Consider the following 15,192-nt stretch of genomic DNA (forward strand, 5'->3'; position numbering starts at 1 on the left):
GAAGCCCACGCACTGCAACGAAGACCCAACATGGCCAAAAATAAAATAAATAAATAAATTTATTTTTTAAAAAAAGTCATCATCGCTCACCCGCGTGCCAAGGCACCAGCCTCAGAATCCACCCAATGCCTCCACCTCCCTCACCACCACCAGATCCAAATGGTCTCAAATTCTGCCAAGTCTGCTCCTGAACATCAGCTAAATCTGGGCACTCCTCACCTTCCACTGTTTCCATTAAGCCTCCAACCTCCTACCCAGACTGTTACCTAGACAGCTTGCCTAAACTGTAGCTGGTGGTCCACACGCCCCCAGTTTCTCGCCTTCACCCCATTCTGCCCCCAGGGGGATCTTTTAACACAATAATCTGCTCATGTTACTTCCCTGCTTTCCCTGAATCTCTCAATGCTTCTCCAATGCCAACAGGTTAAAGTACAAATTCCATAGTATAAGATATGAGGCTTTGGGACTTCCCTGGTGGTCCAGTGGGTGGGGCTCCATGCTCCCAGTGCAGGGGGCCCAGGTTAGATCCCTGCTCGGGGAACTGGATCCCACATGCATGCCACAATGAAGATTCCACGTGCTGCAGGTAAGACCCGGCGCAGCCAAGATAAATTAATTGATTTTTTTAAAAAGGCATGAGGCTTAAAAAACCCTGGATTCTACCTATTTTTCAGCTTTGCTTCATACTTCTTTTCTCCGCACTTCACCCGCACATGAAATACAAATGCACATCCGCTTTCCCCATGCCCACATTATGCCAAGGCCATACTGAACTCTGTGATACTTCGTAGTCACCTTTCTCTTTCATGCCTCAAGTGCCCTTCCCTCACATCCAGGTTTGCCAGATTTACCAAATAAAAACATAGGCGGCCCGGAAAGATTTGAATTGTCCTATATGTCTAAGTATACCATGTTAACAATTTCACCTTTGTACTTACCAATAAAGTTCAGGGCTGGCATTCAACTCCAAGAGCATCTCTCCATCACCAGAGCACAGAATGTGGCCTCTTGCTTTAAATGTCACAGAAATGCATGTCATAGAAATGCAGAAATGCACTCTCAGCTATGAAGATTGTTTTAATAGCAACTGTTATTCAATGCTTCATAAGTGGTTCGTATGGCCTTGTTTATCATCTCAATTCTCCTATAAGACAGGTAATGTTATCCACCTCACACCAGTCACAATGGCCATCGTTAAAAAGTCTACAAACAACAAACGCTAGAGAGGGTGTGGAGAAAAGACAACCCTCCTACACTGTTGGTGGGAATGTAAGTTGGTGCAGCCACTATGGAAAAGAGTACGGAGGTTACTCAGAAAACTAAAAATAGAACTACCGTATGATCAGGCAATTCCACTCCTGGGCATATACCCGGACAAAACTATAACTCAAAAAGATACATGCACCCCTATGTTCATAGCAGCACTGTTGACAATAGCCAAAACATGGAAACAACCTAAATGTCCACTGACAGATGAATGGATAAAGAAGATGTGGTACATCTATACAATGGAATGTTACTCAGCCATAAAAAAGAATGAAATAATGCCATTTATAGCAACATGGATGCAAATAGAGATTGTCATACTAAGTGAAGCAAGTCAGAAAGAGAAAGACAAATACCATGTGATATCACTTATATGTGGAATCTAAAATATGACATAAATGAACCTACTTACAAAACAGAAACAGACTCACAGACATAGAGAACAGACTTTGGTTGCCAAGGGGGAGGGGGGTGGGGGGAGGGATGGACTGGGAGTTTGGGGTTGGTAGATGCAAACTATTACATTTAGAATGGATAAACAACAAGGTCCCACTGTATAGCACAGGGAACTATATCCAATCTCCTGGGATAAACCATAATGGAAAGGAATTTTAAAATTTTAAAAATGTATGTATGTGTATAACTGAGTCACTTTGCCATACAGCAGAGATGGGCACAAAATTGTAAATCAACTATAATTCAATTTTTAAAAAATAGAGAAGAAAAAAATTAGGTAATGTTATTAAATTTCATTTTATAGACAAGGAAACTAAGGCATAGAGAAGTTACAGAATTTGGCCAAGGTAATATAATAAGTGGGGGAGCACCAGAATTTGAAGCCAAATAGTCTCACAGCAGAGCCCACATGATTAAGCTTTGCGTTTTGACAGCTACTTCTGTCTGCATAGTACTTTGCAATTCTCTTTTCTTTCCCTCATGTGATGTCTTAGAAAAAGATAATATGACCAAGACTCATGTACCACCATCCACAAGAAATACAACACAAATAAAGCTGAAACCCCCAATAGCATTCCCTTCACCTAGTAAACACCATGTTTAGTTGGTCCTGATCCTTCCAATTTGTGTATATGTGGTATACAAGGTATAATATTATTCCATATTTTTAACATATTATCACATGGTATGTATTCATCAACAGTTTGCATTTTTCCCTCCTATTGTATTTTTGAGACTTATCTATGTTGATATATGTAGTCTTATTTATTCATTTTCACTGCTGTGTAACTTTTCATTGAATGATTAGGTCACAGCTTATTCATTCATTCCCTTGTTAATGGATATGGTTGACAATTCTGGATTTTTTCTCTTGTTTTAGCTTTCATTTTATGTTTTATTTTTATTTATTTATTTATATTTGTTTGGTTGGTTCTGTTTGCTTTGTTTTTTATTGGCTAGAAGAAAAGCTACTTGTTATACATGGCTCCTCAGGCAAGAATTTCTCTTTAGTAAGAACTTAAGAAAGGGATTTCTCTTAAGAGTGAGTATGTGCATTATTATATTGGAAGTCCTAGCTAACAGAGTGAAACAAGAAAAAGAAAAGGCACAAGAATTAGAAAGTAAGAAACTAAACTGCCATTATTTACAGTCAATCTAGTTGACTATGGAGAAAATCCAAAATGTAATAAAAGAGTTCAACAAAAGTGGCTAGATATTAACTCAGTGTTTTAAAGTCTATTATATTCTTATACTATAGCAAAAAATAATTAGAAATATAAATTTTAAAAATAATTAGGAATAAATTTTACAAAAGATGTGTAGGGCCTTTAGTGAAGAAAATCATAAAAAATTATATGATGCATTATAGACCTAAATAAAGAGATATACTATATTCATGAATGGAAAGACTCAGTATTATAAGGCTGTTAGTTTCCCTCAAAGTAATCTGTACATTCATTGCAATTCCAATCATAATCCCAACAGATCTCGGAGAAAATATTTGCAGTGCATTTATCCAAAAAAGAATGTGTATCTGGAATATATAAAGGATCATACAAGATGGACATAGTGTTGTAGGTAAATTATACTTCAAAATCAAATAAACAAGCAAAAAGAGATCAGATTTGTGGTTATCAGAGGCGAGGGGACAGGAAGAGTGGGAATTGAATGAAGGCAATCAAAAGGTACAAACTTCCAGGTATAAGGGAAATAAGTACTAGGGATGTAATGTACAACATGATAAATATAACACTGCTGTATATTATATATGAAAGTTGTTAAGAGAGTAAATTTTAAGAGTTCTCATGACAAGGAAAGAAATATTTGTATCTATTTGAAATGATGGATGTTCACTAAACTTCCTGTGGTCATCATTTCATGATGTATGTGAGTCAAATCATTATGCTGAACATATTATAAAGTGCTATATGTCAATTATATCTCAATAAAATTGGGGGAAATTTTAATTAAAAAAAAGAATCACAAAAGACAAATTAAAAAAAAACAAATAAAACCGTAAGAATATAGGCAGTATATTTGGTGGTTTAAAAATATGTCCACACTTCTCTGGTGGCACAGTGGTTAAGAATCTGCCTGCCAATGCAGGGGACATGGGTTCGAGCCCTGGTCCAGGAAGATCCCACATGCTGTGGAGCAACTAAGCCCGAGCACCACAACTACTGAGCCTGCGCTCTAGAGCCCACACACCACAACTACTGAAGCCCACATGCCACAACTACTGAAGCCCACATGCCACAACTACTGAAGCCCACGTGCCTAGAGTCCGTGCTCCGCAACAAGAAAAGCCACCGCAATGAGAAGCCCGCACACTGCAATGAAGAGTAGCTCCTACTCGCTGCAACTAGAGAGAGCCCATGTGCAGCAATGAAGACCCAAAGCAGCCAAAAAAAAAAAAAAAAGTCCACAAATTCTGTCCATGCTCCCTTCAAAAGATAGAGCTAATTTCCTTCTCCTTGAGTGTGAGTTGAGTTTGGTAACTCACTTCCAACAAACAGAATAAGATGGGAATGATGAGAAGCGTATGTGTGATTTCTATGGCTATGTGTGACTTTTACGTCGTAAAAGGCATCATGACTTTCTGTTTGCTCTTTCTTGGATTACTTGATCTGGCAGAAGCTAACCACCATGTTATGAGGACACTCAAGCAGCCCTAGGGAATGGCCCTTGTGGCAAGGAATGGAGGTCTCCATCCAATAGCCATATGGGTGACCCATCTTGGAAGCAACTTCTCCAGCCCCAGTCAAATCTTCAGAAGACCAAAGTCCCAGCTGACATCCTGACTGCAACTTCATGAGAGATCCTGACAGAACAACCTAGCTAAGCCACTCCCAGATTTCTGACACTCAGAGATTATGAGTTAATAAATGTTTGCTGTTTTAAGCTGCTGTGTCTAGGAGTTATCTATTATTATGCAATAATAGATAACTAGTAATTATGCAATAATAGATAACTAGTACATGAAGTTATACAGTAATAGCATAGTGACTACAAACCCAAATGCCAAGTCTGACTGCCTAGATTCCAATTCTGGCTTCACCATTAACTAACTATGTGACTATGGGAAGTGACTACCCATGTAACGACCTCAGTTTACTCCTCTGTAAAGTGGAGATAATAATAGCATTCCACATAGGACCACTGTGAGGATGAAGTGAGTTGATACAGTAAAGCACTTAGAAGAATATCTGGCACACAGGAAGCATTCGGGAAGTGTTAGCTGCTGATATCCATTTACAAAAGAGTAAATCTGAATGTAAATTGGATGATCAACCTCACTAGAAATTAGTGAAACAAACTAAAACCACAATGAGACTTATTTGTTCCCCATAAAATCAGCAAAAAGCATAAACTCTTAGCTTGAGTGACGGTAGAATGGGCATCCTCACTGCATGATCATTTACCAACATGTCTATCTCTGATATGAGACATTTTTTGCAAACATGTTATACTTCAATTCAAAAATTTAAATAAATAAATAACACAATACACACAAAAAGCCAATCCTCACCCTCACTCTACCCTTACCCCCAGAAAATGCTCTGTTAATGTCAAATATTGGCAAAGATGTGGAACACAAGAGCTTGCATATCTTGCTGGTGACAGTATAAATTGGTACAGCTATTTTAGAGAGCAATTTGGCAATACTAGCAAAGTTGAAAATTCACAAGTAAGGTTTTACCTGAGTAATAGGATACAGACTTTCACTATCCATTTTTTTGTATCTTCTTTAAACTTTCATTCCTGTTAAGATGTCGAAGTGGGGGAGAAGGGAAGCATTCAACCCCGCCATAAAATTCTGTGACCCTGGACCCATTTATGTTCTTAAGAAGTCTCACTTGACAGAGAGAAATGATCATTCTGCTTCCAGCCTCAGGGACAGCATGTAAAACATGCCTGGCATGCCGAGTACTCTGTTATGTGCCTCTGAAAAGGAGAATTCCTAGATAAAACAGTAATCACGGTGTTTTTTTTAAAAAGCAGAAGGACTCGAAACCTGAAAAGGAATTAAGAATGAGTTGTATTAGGAGTAGGAAAGAGAGCGGGAAAGGGGATTGTCTTACAAGTAATCCAGTACTTAAAAAAAAATTTTTCTTTATTGTGGTAAAATATATATAATACAAAATTTGCCATTCTAACCATTTTTTAAGTATACGGTTCAGTGGCATTAAGTATACTCGCAATGTTGTACAACCATCACTACTATCCATTTCCAAAATTTTTCATCACTCCAAACAGAAACTCTAAAACAATAACCATTAAATAATAACTCTTCCTCCCTACTCCCCTCTAGTAACCTCTGTTCTACTTTCTGTTTCTATGAATTTAATTAAGTACCTCATATAAGTAGAATCATACAATATTCGTCTTTCTGGGTCCAGCTTATTTCATTTAGCACTTTATTTTTAAGGTTCATCCATGTGTTCAAAGGCACACTCAGAACTTCATTCCTCTTTATGGGTGAATAATATTTCATTGTATGTGTATACCACATTTTGTTTATCCACTAATCTATTGATGGACACTTGAGTTGTTTCCACCTTTTGGCTATCATGAATAATGCTGCAATCGACATTGGTGTACAAGTATCTGTTTGAGTCACCTGAAGTAAAGTTGGCTGTAAGTTCCAACATCCACCCCTAAGTTCGCAAAGTAAAGACAGATGTGAGCCTGGAAGGTGCTCAAGGGATTCGGGTTTATTCATTCAGTTTGGTCAGTCTTGCAACAACTATTTGGAGCACCTCAGTGCAAGAAACAGAGATTCAAAAGTGGGAAGAAAAAACAAAAAACAAACAAACAAAAACAACACTGTTTCCTCCTCTCAAAGAGCTTACTCCCTAGGTGTTCAACAGCAAAGATGGTTTAACAGTGAAAAGTGTTGTGATATAACAACCAAATTGAGGGTCAGGATGTCCGGGGGTAGTGAATTTTAAGCCAAGACCTGAAGGCTGAGAAAAGACAAAGAGAAGCAAAGAGGAGGTAAAAATGTTTCAGACAATAGGAATAGGAATTGTCCAAGTAGGACAATAGACGATAGGAATACCATGTATGAACCGCAAGGTAGAGAGAGATGGTTCTTCAGAAGACCATTCAAAGGCTCATTATGACTAAACACTGAGAACGAAGAGTAGTGGTGGAAGAGATTACGGGAACAGCAAATGTCAGATCAAAATTAATGGCTTAGGTGAACGGAAAAGCATTGCAGGGCTTGAAGGTAGGAGCACGAGAATCTGATTCATAATGTGGAGATGACTCTGAGGGCGTAGCACCAGGGGAAGCTGTGGCTGCACATCTGGCTTTGGCAAGCAGGTCACAGTGATTTCATTCCCCTTTGTCAGGACTGGCCTGGCAGTGGATGCGTGACCAAGTTCTGCCAAGGAGACATGAGGCAAAGCCTCATGGGGAGCTTCTGAGAAGTATTTCCTTCCTCTTGTGGGAGGGGGGGCGGGGACAAAGACATGTTCCTGCCGGAATTCCATCATGAAGAACATTGGAAAAGCCCAAATCAAGGGACATTATGGGAACAACTGACCTATATCCAGGGATCATCTGGGAACAAGCATGAAGATGAAAACTCACATGATGAGGAAGGTGGAATGGAATGATGGAAATCATCTGGGTTCCTGACAACTGTGTTTTGCTACTAATTAACCAATCCTGGATTTAACTTCAACCAGAACTTATGTGGTTTATGGTTAAGCCAGTCCCAAGCTTTTTTTATTTCATACCACATACTAAAAAGTGATGTTCACAGGACACACTTGGGTAAGCAGATGAGGATGCTCATGGCTAGAGGTAACTGTCTCCAGGGGCTCCCGGCCACCTCAGGCTCTCACCTGGTTGCCCCAAGGACTAAGTGGGTCAATATCTCAGAGCACCTGGGACACACCTGCTGCGCACTATGGTGCTAGGCACACTGGTTGGCAAACACTGGCTGAAGCCACTGTTAGTTGGGCTTTTGTTCCTTGCAGCTCAAAGCATCCTACCATCTGGCTAATGACTAATTCCAAGCATTATCCACTTAGCCACCCAACTTAAAAACCCAGGAGTCATCCTGCACTCATTCCTGTCCTTCGTCCCCACTTCCCTTATGTTTGTCCTGATGCCTCCCTGAAATCTCCATGTTCTGCCCCTCACTTCATCCCCACTGCTGTGGCCTTCATTTGGGTTACCACAGTAGACTCAACCACCCGACCTCTAATCTCAATAGTCTTTCATCCATTCTAACATGGCCAATGACTGCTCTAAAATACAGGTTACCACTCTCCTTTAAATCATTGCTGGAGTTCATCAATCCCAGTCTTATGTCATGATCATTTGTGATGAGGGCAACAGATAATTTGTTAAGCTAAGAGGGAGAACACTAAAGTATGCTGCTGATTTGCTATTTAACATAAATTAGAATATATCCAAATTTGTCCCAATGACGGTATTTGTTTTACATTCTGAGTGTTAGGAGTTACTGGAAGAGCACTGAGAATTTCTGCAGCAACTATTTATCCTTCCATCTGGGGAGGATAAATGGAAGCGGGCATGGAGGGGAGATGAAGAGAACGATTTTATCCTTGAAAAAAGGAGCACTTCCTGTGGGATAGGAGTGAAAAAGAAAAAGGATGGATAAATATCCAAAGACTTGAAAGAATTGGAAACATCTAAACTTAGGAAGCCTTAATCTTTTCAGGAAAATAGAAGACGTCTTCATTTGGGTCAAGAGAAGGTATACTGGCTATCTTGCCTGACCTCCAACCTTCTCTACCCTACTCTGAGCCTGGGAGGCTGAACTGTATGAACTCTGTCAACGACACCCTTGCCTCCACATCACGATGTGATCAGCCAATGGGAGACCTTGACAGGAGATGAAGGGATGGAGTAGACTGACGTTGGTTGTATTTCCCCCAGCTCCCTCCCTGCCAGTTACCATGAGTTGGCCATGTACCTGCACCCGAGGCCACAAATGTTGCCAGGCTGCTTCTCCATGTAACTATCCTCCCAATGTTCTGATAACCATTCCCCCCTGTTGTACCTTCAGGACTAAGGTGGTAATAGCTCCCCCGCTGTCGCTACCTCTTGAGATACTGCACAATCCGCCACTGGTTTTCTTAAATCTTGCCCATATCTTTATAAAAATCCTCTTATTAAACTCTCAAAGTTGGTTTGAGAGTATTATCTGTTTTTGCTGGGACCCAATGATTTCGAATCACAGAATGGGGTTTGGGTGAGGAGAACAGAAAGTTTTGAAATAGTCATAATGAAGAATTTTATAGGCATCTACTAAGTAAGCCTATGAGTGCATGACACACAAGAACCCATGCTCCCCCATCTTTCAGGATGGAAAATATTTAAGAAACTAGTGATTTTTTGGACTGAAATTACCAATTACCAACAAAATTAATTTTTATAATTATTAATCAATATTATTATTCACGTAATATTATTATATTAATGGCCACCAAATGATCCATCTTTTTCACTGTGCACCTACTGAAGTTAGCTGTGATGACACACTTAACTTCTCTGGTTTTGTTTCTTCATCTGTAAGTAGATAATCTCTAAGTTCCTTTAAGACTTCGGAATTCTGTGATGATATGATGACAATATTGAACCCAGGAATAAACAAAAATAGGAGAGAGAGAGGAGAAAGAAGTAGAGGTGGTGGGCTTCCCTGGTGGCCCAGTGGTTAAGAATCCGCCTGCCAATGCAGGGGTCACAGGTTCGAGCCCTGGTCCGGGAAGATCCCACATGCTGAGGAGCAATTAAGCCCGTGTGCCACAATTACTGAGCCTGTGCTCTAGAGCCCACGAGCCACAACTACTGAGCCTGCGTGCTGCAACTACTGAAGCCTGTGTGCCTAGAGCCTGTGCTCCACAACAAGAGAAGCCACCGCAACAAGAAGCCTGCATGCCACAACTAGAGAAAGACTGTGCACAGCAACAAAGACCCAACACAGCCAAAAATAAAAATAAATAAAATAAATTTATTAAAAAAAAAAAATAGAAGTAGAGGTGGCAAGGAGGAGCCAAGAGCATACTCCTCGTGTACATCCATGAATCTGCTGACAGCCTCAACCCTGAATAGTTTCTCTTCTCTAAATGTGATAGCACGTGACCTGCATCACTCCATCACATGATTTATGCCACTCTCTCATCTCTAAACATAGTATAGATATCAGTATACCCTTGTCTCTACCCCTCACCAACCAGCCACAAGCTCGTCAAAAGTAAGGACTACACAGTATATCTCTGTATCCAGTGCTGCCACAGCCCAATATATTTTTACAGATATTCAATATACATTTAATGAATTGAAATGATGAATACGTACTGACTGACTTCCGTGTATTTCTGCCAAGAACCTTTCCCACACACTTCCATTTTCATTTGTTTTTGTTTTCGTTGTCATGTTTTTATAGGAGAAAAAAGTAGATAGCATTTGGGGGCTTAAACTATTTTCTCCCAATTGGTAAATATTTACATTTACAGAACTAGTACATTAGTTAGGATAAGCTAGGAGGCAGTTACAAGTAGTCCCCAAATTCCAGTGGCTTAACACAAAGAAGCCCACTGCTCAAGTAACACCCATTTATTCCCTCACAGTTCTGTAAGTCAGGAGTCCAGTGGGCTCAGCAGGTTCCCTTCTCTGGGTCTCACAAGGCCAAAATCAAGTTGTCAACCAGCCTGAGCTCTCACCTGCAAGCTCTGGGGGAAAATCCACTTCTGGGCTTATTCAGATCCCCGTTTCCTTACTAGCTGTCAGCCAGCATCACCTTTCAATCTCCCAGGGCCTCTCTCCAGTTCTTGCACATGGTCACGTGGCCCCTGTCTCTCAGGGTCAGCAGTGGTGCAGAAATCCTTCCCAGGCTTGGTGTCTCTCTGACTCCTTGTTCTGCTGTACCTCTTCTGCCTCTAGCCAGAGAAGGTCCTCTGCTTTTACGGGCTTCTGTGACTAAATTAGACCCACGGGGACAATCCAGGGTAATTTCCCTTATTTTAAGGTCCGTCACCTGGATCCGTCTTCCTGGATCGCCAGGAAGATCCCACATGCCATGGAGCAACTAAGCCCGTGTGCCACAACTACTGAGCCTGAACTCTAGAGCCTGCGAGCCACAACTACTGAGCCCGTGCACCACAACTACTGAAGCCCACACACCTGGAGCCCGTGCTCTGCACCAAAGAGAAGCCACCGTAATGAGAAGCCCGTGCACCACAAATAAGAGTAGCCCCCGCTCGCCGCAACTAGAGAAAGCCCGCGCACGCAGCAACAAAGACCCAATGCAGCCAAAAATAAATAAATTTTTTAAAAAAGAAAAACATAAAATTGATTGTGGTAATGACTGCACAACTCTGAATATGCTAAAAACCACTGAACTGGATGCTTTAAATAGATTAATTGTATAATGTGTGAATTATAAAATTATATCTAAATAATGCTGTGAAGAAGGAGGAGGAGACGAGAAAAGGAAGAGGAGGAGGTGGAGGACAAGGAAGAGGAGAGAGGGGAAAAGAAGAAGAAGAGGAAGAGGAAGAAGGAAGCTACAATGTCTTTTATGTCCTGATTTCAGAAATCACACACTATCATTTCTACCATCTTGTTGGTTAGAAGTGAGTCATCAAATCCAGCCCACACTCAACGGAGAGGAATTAAGCTCCACCTCTTGAAGCAAAGAGTATCAAAGAATTTGTGGGCATGTTTTTAAACACTATATAGAGCCTCCCCAATTATTGATTCTATATGGGTGTCTATCTATTGACTAGGCTTTCTTTCAACTCTGTAGAAGTAAAAGTTAAGATGTAATGAGCCATACGTTCTTGTCTGCAGCAATGCAAACGAATTTTGCCAACAGAGATAAAATTGATTTCCATCCTATAAAAAGGATGACCCCCAAATATTTCATTTTATTGGCCTATAGGATATTAGCCAGATTTGGATCCAGTAGTAAATTCATTTCAGCATTCCTGACTACCTATGCATGTCGGTTCTTCAAATTCCCTTTAAACTGGTTACAGCATCTTACTTGTTCTCCCATTAATGAATGAGTTGAAAAAAACCTCTGACATATTTATTTTACATTTGCATAAAATCCATGTCTCTTAACCTTCTGAAAAGTATACTTTAGTATTATGATTCATGTATCTATACTGCTCTTCCTGTCAAAATTAGGTGTGGTGGGGCAGAGACTGGAACACTCTCAACCCAGCGTTACACAGCACAATGTAAAATGAGAACATTACCCTGGCCAAGAGGTTACAAAAGTCCAAGTTCCTCTATTCCTAATCTTAATATCACGTGTAGAACCTACCCAGAGCTGTGCAAACTATCAGAGCTCATCAGATGTTTGGGATGGTAGAAGTGATGAGAAAGAAAATACGAGGAACTTCCCTGCTGGTCCAGTGGGTAAGGCTCTGTGCTCCCAATGCAGGGGGCCCGGCTTCGATGCCTGGTTGGGGAACTAGATCCCACACGCATGCCGCAACTAAGAAGCCCGCATGTCGCAACTAAATATCCCGCATGCCGCAACTAAACATGCCACAAGGAAGATCCCATGTGCCGCAACTAAGACCCGGTGCAGCCTAAATTAATTAATTAATTTAAAAAAAAAAGAAGAAGAAAATACGATACCCATCTCAGGGTCTCAAGTTCTGAGAGGAAAAGTAACTTACCAACACTGTTGTTTTGTCTATAATTTATTTTCAAATGCTTCAGCATAAATGGGGTAAAGTATGAGTGTTCGTTTTCACTATACCCAAGAAGCAATGGATTGCCCTATTAGGCATATGAACTCAGGGTGGTAAGCTAACATGGCAGCAAAAGGATACGCTCCAATTTAGAGACTATCAGAGCTTCTGCAATCGTTTTCTCTGATCTATTACAGAATGTAACTTACTAGCAAAGTGGGGTTATAAATGGTTTTTCAGTGGTGAAACTAGTGGTTCAAGAACTAGTTCACAGGCTTTTCTATCCATGCGTGACCAGGGCATAGAAATCCAGCAAGCCCTGGTATCCATACCCTTAGAAATGGTGCATGATTCCTGAATGAATAGTCCCAAATTTAGCCACCAATTAAGAAGATTTTTGGTCATCTGACTTCAGTTAGCCAATGAGCTGGATCCTGTCCTTAGACGGTTGTCGCATTTACCGCAAGATGCTGTTGAAAGACCTAAAAGAACACAGAGGGCACAGAGCACAGAATGTATAAATGACTCTTTTGGGCCCACTTATTTATAAATATCTCTGTGTGACTGAAATTTGTCTAAAACTTGCTATCATTATAAACTGACAGAAAAGCTGAAAGGAGACATAGACCCATTACTATCAGTGATTTTTGGAAGCTACTGCTATTTATCCAAAAGAACCTAATTGACTTAGGTGAATTCACATCTGGTAAGTGGCAAAAACTAATCAAAATCATATTCATCTAACACCAAAGTCTATGCTTGTTCCTTGACATTACACTGCCTCTCGGAATTATTGCTTTTAGCTGTTTTTATTATTGCTATTAACTTTTACTAGCTATTATTTGTGAACATTTCTGGATAATAAGATTTTCATTTTGTACAAGCGCAATATATGAAAATCTGGGTTTTTCCAAAAAATAAATGGTATAGTGAGAATTTGAGATTTTTCATTTTGCAAAAGGTCTAACAAGATTTGATTCCTTTCCAAAGGAAGCTTTTTGGGTTCATTTAAAATGTGATTTAACTTATGAAAAATTAATATAAAGAGAATATGAGCAAAGACAAAGAAGTGAGGGCAGGATGTTCAAGGAAGAATGAGTAATCCAATTTGGCTGGAATGGAATGTATATGCTGGGAAGTGCTAGAGATAAGCCTGCAAAGGTAATTTTATTATGATTACTTATATATAAAATTCACATGTAACTGTGTCTTATTAGGCTACATCTGCTCAGTCTCAGAAGTATCTAATCAAAAACACAGACACAGATCCAATTAAGAATGTATCGACGAGTAATGCAGAATTTAAAAAAATGCTTTATTGCTATAACTTAGATATTATAAAGGGCACATATCTTAATTGTACAGATCAAAGATTTTAAAATATGTTTACCTCATTTTCTTCTCTTCTCTACCACTACCCCTATTTAGGATGTGGCCAAAGAGGCAGGTAGTCCAGGCGTTGTCAGCGGCTGTCTTGTAATGCCAGCCTTAAGATGAAGACATAACAATAGAAGATGGAAAAAGAGGAATCTGGGTCCTTGGTGACATCACTGAGCCACTAGATCAGACCAACCCTGAAGCTTACCCTACTATTTGCATAGGTCAATAAACCTACTTTATTATTTAAGCCAGTTTGAATTGGGTTTTGTGTTACTTAGAACTGAACACATCCTGATACAGAAAGGCAAGGGCATTCATCCCAGATAATAGGAGCAGTGAGGGCAAAGGTAGAGAGGAACGAAACAGCACGACCCTTAGAGGAACTGCAGGCAGGTCAGTATCTGAGCATAAAACAGGAGGAGGAAGGTGTAAATAACAAAATTTGCCCGACATCAAGCCATCAGCCACTACAGCCTCCCACAGCTGTGTGTCCTGAGGGAAATTCAGGATGGAGAACAGGACACTGGCCCTAGATAGTTAAGATGCATATCAAAGGAATAATTTCAAGGAGCCCAACTCTTGCATCTTCCCATACATGGAAAAGCACTAAAATCATTAACTTGAGATGTCTGGTTTTTGTGATTAGCAATAATATTTTGATGTTTGACTACATGGTTGGTTTTTTGTTTTTGGCAATGAAAACTCCTATATATCGTGGCTCTTCTCTTACCTCTTTGAAGTAAACAGTCCCTCAGAGCTATCTGGGAGGCTGCCCTCCTGGGCTATAGTCCTCAGTAAGGCCACTGAATAAAACATAATTCTCAACTTTTAGGTTGTGCATTTTTTTTCAGTCGACAAAGGCACATAAGCAATGAGGCTGAATATGTAGACAGGAGTCAGAATACGGAGCTGTGTGCCATGCCAAACCACGCTGACTTTACACAACAGGTAGTAGGGAAGATGGAATTTTTTGCACAAAGCAATAACTTGCTTCAATTTTTTTATTTTAGGTAAGTCACTAGAGGATTAGAAATGGATGAGACTAGGGACTTCCCTGGTGAGTCCAGTGGGTAAGACTCCGCGTTCCTTATGCCGGGGGCCCAGCTTCAATCCCTGGTTCAGGGAACTAGAGCCCGCACGCATGCTGCAACTAAGAAGTCCGCGTGCTGCAACAAAGATCCTGCGTGCCACAACTAAGACCCGGTGCAGCCAAAATAAATTTTTTTTTTAAATCTTCATTTAAAAAAAGAAATGGATGAGACTAAAGGCTGAGAAATGGATTAGGCCAGGAAAGAAATTGTGAAAACCTAAACAAAGCCAGTGAGAGTAGGTTAGGGGACAAATATAAGTGAGATTTCAGAAGTTGAATCCACATAGCTAGGTCACCAGTTGGATGTAA

The sequence above is a fragment of the Balaenoptera ricei genome, chromosome 17 (genome assembly GCF_028023285.1).
Source record: "Balaenoptera ricei isolate mBalRic1 chromosome 17, mBalRic1.hap2, whole genome shotgun sequence".
Lineage (NCBI taxonomy): Eukaryota > Metazoa > Chordata > Mammalia > Artiodactyla > Balaenopteridae > Balaenoptera > Balaenoptera ricei.